Below are 6,000 nucleotides of genomic sequence, written 5' to 3'. Positions count from 1 at the left end.
CACAGATTATCAAGCAGAGAAGACCACCAGCTGATCCAGTCATCCTCCAGGCTCCAGTTCAAGAGGTAAAAAGTTCTGATAAATCATCTTCTTCTTTCAGCTTTGAGTCAGAAGTTAGAATTTGAAAAATATGTCCTCGGTTGAGTTGGTGAAGAGTGAAGTATTTAGGAAGCCTATCCTTGAAGCCCTTGAGCTAGAAACCAAACAAACCTCCACTGACTCTGTTAATTTGCAAGATGACAAGCCTGCCATTGTGCTCAGCCCTATGATTGAGCCTGCTGATAATAATTCTCCTTTTTTTTATGTCTCATTGACCATTCATGACAAAATCCTCCACAATTGCCTGCTAGACACAGGGGCCAGCCACAATTTAATGCCTAAAGTTGTCATGGAAGAGTTAGGTCTTGATATCACTAGACCCTATCATGATTTATTCTCTTTTGATTCAAGGAAGGTGAAATGTCTTAGATTGATTAAGGATCTGGCCATTACCTTAACTCAGTTGGCCATGAAGAGTATGATGATGGATATTGTGGTAGCAGATGTCCCTCCTAAGTTTGGCATGCTGCTGTCCAAAGGGTGGATTAAGAGACTTGGTGGGACATTACAGAATGATTTATCTTATGCCATTGTCCTTGTTTTTGGAGGAGAAAGCAGGAGATTGTATAGAGAAGCACAACTGGCATACATCATCAGTGATGAGAAGAATCCTACAAATCATCCCATATACGCAGTGGACACTGATTTTGGAGCTTGTATTCTCCAAATAGAAGAGTTTCAGAGGGCCTCATTGCAGATCAGGAAACCAACAATTCAGGCTGAAGAAGAGCAAGGAAGTCAGGTTTGGGATATGTTTTTTGATGGAGCATGTTCCAGGGAGATTACAGGAGCAGGTGTGGTGCTAGTATCTCCAAAGAAAGAAAGTATACAACTGTCTTTTAAGCTGGCTTTTCAAGTCACAACAACATAGAAAAATATGAAGCTCTGTTATTGGGCCTTAACACAACAAAAGACAGAGGAATCAAGAATATAAAGGTATTTGGAGATGCTGATTTGATTATATAGCAGGTAAATAAAACATTTCAAGAAAAGCACCCAAGGCTGAAGGCATACAGAGATGAGGTATGGAAAGTCAGAGAGTCTTTCGATTATTTCTATATTTCATACATTCCTAGAGCTCAAAATTAGCTTACTGATTCCCTTGCTGTGTCTGCTAGTCTATTTATACCTCCCATGACTCCCAGACTAGTTTATGAAGTCCAATTGAAGTATAGACCATCCTTGCCTAACAATGTCCACCATTGGAAAGCTTTTGAAGATGATGATGAGATAAATAGGTTCCTTCAAGTCATTTATGAGTTTTCTGCATTGCAAATTGACCAAGAGAATGATGCCTTGTTAGAAAGTCACCAGTCCCAGTTTAGAAATAAAATTGGTAGAGACAAAATTGTCCAGCTTCCTAGTAACCATATTCCTAAGGGTCTAATTCCTCTTGAAAGACTATTTGACCAAAATGATGTGCCTTACAAAGCTTCCCAAAAAGAAGACCAATCTGCAGTCTGTAAGCATGATATAGGAAGTCCAAGTCAGCCTAAATATATAAATTTGTCCACTCATTTGTCTATTGATCAAAGTGCTGAATACTGCAATTTAATGAGGAAATTTGCTGATGTGTTTTCCTGGGAGTATAGTGATCTGAAAACATATGATAAGAACATAATTCAACATAAAATCCCTCTGGAGAAAGACACTATTCCTTTCAGACAGAAGCTGAGACCAATAAATCCTATGCTTCTTCCACTGATTGAGAAAGAAATTAAAAAGTTGTTGGCTGCCAAAATCATAGTCCCTCTTATATATTCAAAATGGGTGGCCAACCTAGTGGTAGTAAGGAAGAAGAGTGGAGAAATCAGACTGTGTGTTGATTTCCAGAATTTAAATAAATGCTCCAAGAAAGATAACTATCCTTTACCCAAAATGGAGCATTTGCTGCAAAAGGTCTTAGGAGCCAAAGTAATGTCTTTTTTGGATGGTTTCTCAAGATTTAATCAGATTGTTGTGCACCCAAATGACCAAGAGAAGATGGCACTACCACATTCCACATGACCATAGAATGGCTGAGCCAAATCTCTCTTCAGCCGTTAACCCTTGTTCCATATTCCAAGCATCAATGTGGGAGTAAAACCGAAAGAACCAATGAGGGTATTCCAAGGCCAAATCACCTCACCCTCATCAATAGAAACCAAGATTTACCACAATCCATCCCGGATCACTAGGCTAACACAAGCATGGATTTTGTGTTGGCATTATGGTTCAAGTGTTGTCCTTGATGGCAACTCACTCAGTGGATGGTACAGGTGCTCAAAGGTTAGTACAGGTGATGGCAACTTAATCAGAAGACAGATCTCAGTACAGCATGGCAAGAAAGCTCATACACGCTGTTTCGTTAAGCCCAAGTCGCGTGTACACGCAAGTTCGATTCAGAAAAAGCGCGTGTATGTGGAAAGGTTCCTTTGGTCCATGGTGGTTAGACCTTGGAAGTTGTGCCTATGATTTCAGACCATTATGTCTCGACGGGCGTGTCGATCCCTAGTTTTAAAGTTGATGGTATTGTGTTACTATGGTTTTGGCTCTTGGTATTGAGAAAGGCCTAAGGCTATATAAGGAGAAGAAGATCATTAGGCAAATATTATCTTTCGACAAGGCATGAATATCTAAGAGAGAAAGAGATCTGATATGCAGGTTTTGAGTTGGTTGATCTGAGCTAGGAGAGATCTCATCGGTTGATGGAGAACATAGATTCTAGGAGAGATCGGGATCAATGGTTTGAAATGCACTATCTTTGATATGTTTGATTATTGCGTATTTCTAGATATGCATATTGTCGCAATGTTAGTTCTGAGTCCAACTAATATCTTGGTACAGCTGCAAATTGGAGAAGTTTATTTTTAGATCTGTACGCAGGTTGGCTTCGGTTTTGTAAAAGCGCGTGTATACGCGGTTTCTGCTCAATTAAGTAGCGGTATATCTTTTGAAGCTTGATTTGGGTTTACAGTGGGGTCTGACTGTTATTACAGAGTTCTGTAGTCTGCTCTGTGTTCTGGTAACTGGTGATTGACAGGGTTCAGTGGTTCAGTGATTCAAAGTTGGTTGTTTTATGCTTCAATGATCTGTTGTGAAAATTGAATGAATTGTGGTCTTCAGATTGTAATGTTGTGCTTCAGGAATATCCAAGTCTGAAAATGTATGAAAAGTGATACCTGGAAGAAGAAAGATTGTAGGTCAGCACCTACGTACTAGTATCTTGGCTAGTACAAAAGCAAAGGGGGTTGGAGCTCCCTTCCAAGGAAGTTTGGAGAACGAGAGAAGGTTGAAGCCTTCTGCAGGTTGTAGCCTGCGTACTGGTATAAGGCTGCACCAGTACAAAAGATTGTAAACTGAAGTTTCATATTAAGAAAGATAGAGACAACTTGCAGCAGGTGGTTTTCACCCACATTGGGTTTCCACCTTATATCTTGGTGTTCATGTGTGTGGCTTTTTATCTGTTCTGTTATACTGCACATGTTTACTGTTAATATGATGAATAATGTCCTGATGCACTTAATTGAAGAATAAGCCAACTAAATTGTGAGTTTTCTGCTTATACGTTGTTTTACTTCGTCACAGTAGCGTGTACACGCTGGTTCACTTAACTGAAGTAGCGTATATGTTTTTGGGCATTTAAAAGTTTGATTAATCTGATAATACTGATTCACCCCCCCTCTCAGTATTATTTCCAACAATTGGTATCGGAGCAGGTCCTTCAGAGAAGCTTGATCGCTTGAAGGAAGATCATTCATCATGAGCAACTACGAGAAAGAAGCATCAATCAGGCCACCGGTTTTTGATGGAACAAATTTCAATTATTGGAAGGTAAGAGTTACTGCATATCTTCAATCTCTTGGTACAGAAGTTTGGGACATTGTAGAAACAGGCTATGCTTTTCCTTCAGCTACTCCTACAGATCCAGATGAGAAAAGGGCATATGAAACAAATGCAAAAGCAGTCGTACTCTATTAGGAAGTATATCTCAAACAGAATTCATGAAGGTCATGCACTTCAAATCAGCAAAAGAAATATGGGACAAAATGATCACTAGCTATGAAGGAGATGAACAGGTAAAGGAAGCTAAACTTCAAACACTCAGGATTCAATATGAGACTCTCAGGATGTATAATGATGAAAGTGTGGCTAATTATTTTCTCCGGGTAGATGAGATTGTTAATTGTATGAAAAATTTGGGTGAAGAAATAAGAGAAACTATAGTAGTTCAAAAGGTTCTAAGATCTTTATCTCCCAAGTTTGAATCTAAAGTATCTGCAATAGAAGAAAAAGAAAATCTCCGTGTTCTCACTATGTCTCAGCTACATGGAATTCTAACCGCTTATGAAATGAGAAAGGGAGGTCCATCTGACAGAAGGGAAGCTGCTTTTAAGGCATCAGGAAAAGAAGATTACTATGAAGCAAGACATGTTCCAGAAGAAGAGGAAGAAGAATCAAATTTTGTCAGAAATCTTCAAAGGGGTTCTGGAAGGTTCAGAGGTAAGCTACCTTTCAAATGTTTTGCTTGTGGAAAGTAGGTCATTATGCTGCAAAATGTCCTTATAAGGATAAAGGAAAAGAACCTGCTAGATGGAACAAGAAACAAAGTGCAAATAGGAAAAGCTACTACACCCATGAAGATAGTGATGGCTTATCAAACAGTGATGAAGATGAACAAGGTAATAAATATAAGCTGTTAATGGCATTTGAAGATGATGATTATGAGGATGCTATAGATGTGGATAATCTCTATAATGAAATCAATACTAGACTCAAGAGAAGCATAGAAGAAAGGAATGTGATTCATTGATACTTTGCAATTTCAGATTGATGAAAAGGAAAAACATCTTGAAAAACTAGAAGGTGAAATTGTTGGTCTCAGAAAAGAAATTGAGAAAACAAAAACTATTAATCTTAAATTTGTCAAAGGATCTGAAACCTTGGATGAGATTATTAGTGTGCAGCGGTCTCCTCTAAACAAACAGGTTTGGGCTATAATGGAGAAACCTCTCAAGCATCCACCTCAAAAAGTTATCTTGATGCAGCAAGAGGAAATGAGCGGAAGAACAATGAAGATAATCAGGTAAAGCAGGGACGATTACAAACAGAAACTATCAGGGACAATCCTCTTAAGGATGAACAAAAGCTACAACCAACCACAGGTAAAATCTTCTCAGTTTTGCTCAAGAATAGATGAAAATAGAAATTACAATCAGTTGGCTGGTAGATTCAATAACCGCAGAAGCTTCTTCAATGGACAATGCTTTTCTTGCCACAACTTTGGTCACAGAGCAGCTCAATGTGTTGCATATAAAACAATCATGACTAGGGAAGCTCAAAAACAAAGAAGTATGACAGGGATTACAAAAAGGACCTATAACAACTTTTCGGTGCTTGAAAATGAAGTTGAATGTTCTATTTGCAATAATTTTGGTCATAAAGACTCTGAATGCAGGAGCAGGTTTCAGGAGAAAAAGGAACAAGCCACAAGCACCAAAACATGGAGAATAAAGGAACCTCAAACAGAAAGATGTGGGATAGCATTTTATGCAGAAGGACAGGAAAATCTATGGTACATTGACAGTGGATGTTCGAAAACATATGACAGGTGATAAAGAAAAACTTGAATCTTATTCTACTTTAGAAAAGGGAAAGAAAGTCTCTTTGGAAATGATACTCCTGCAACTACAAAAGGAAAAGGTATTGCTCCTTTAAAAGAAAAAGTCAAGGCTGGAAATGTTTTGTATGTTGATGGATTGAAACATAATCTTCTAAGTGTCAGCCAGATGTGTGATCAAAAACAGAGGTTATTTTCAGATCGAATGGATGTCTTGTTCGTGATCTTGATACAGGTGAAACAGTTCTCAAAGGCAAAAGAACTCCAAATAATCTGTACATATTTGAAGAAGAACAACAACA

Source organism: Pinus tabuliformis, chromosome 1_1, assembly GCF_031772625.1.
Source record: "Pinus tabuliformis cultivar Carrire ecotype Pingquan chromosome 1_1, CPIR1, whole genome shotgun sequence".
NCBI lineage: Eukaryota > Viridiplantae > Streptophyta > Pinopsida > Pinales > Pinaceae > Pinus > Pinus tabuliformis.
This window is presented reverse-complemented; position numbering follows the sequence as displayed.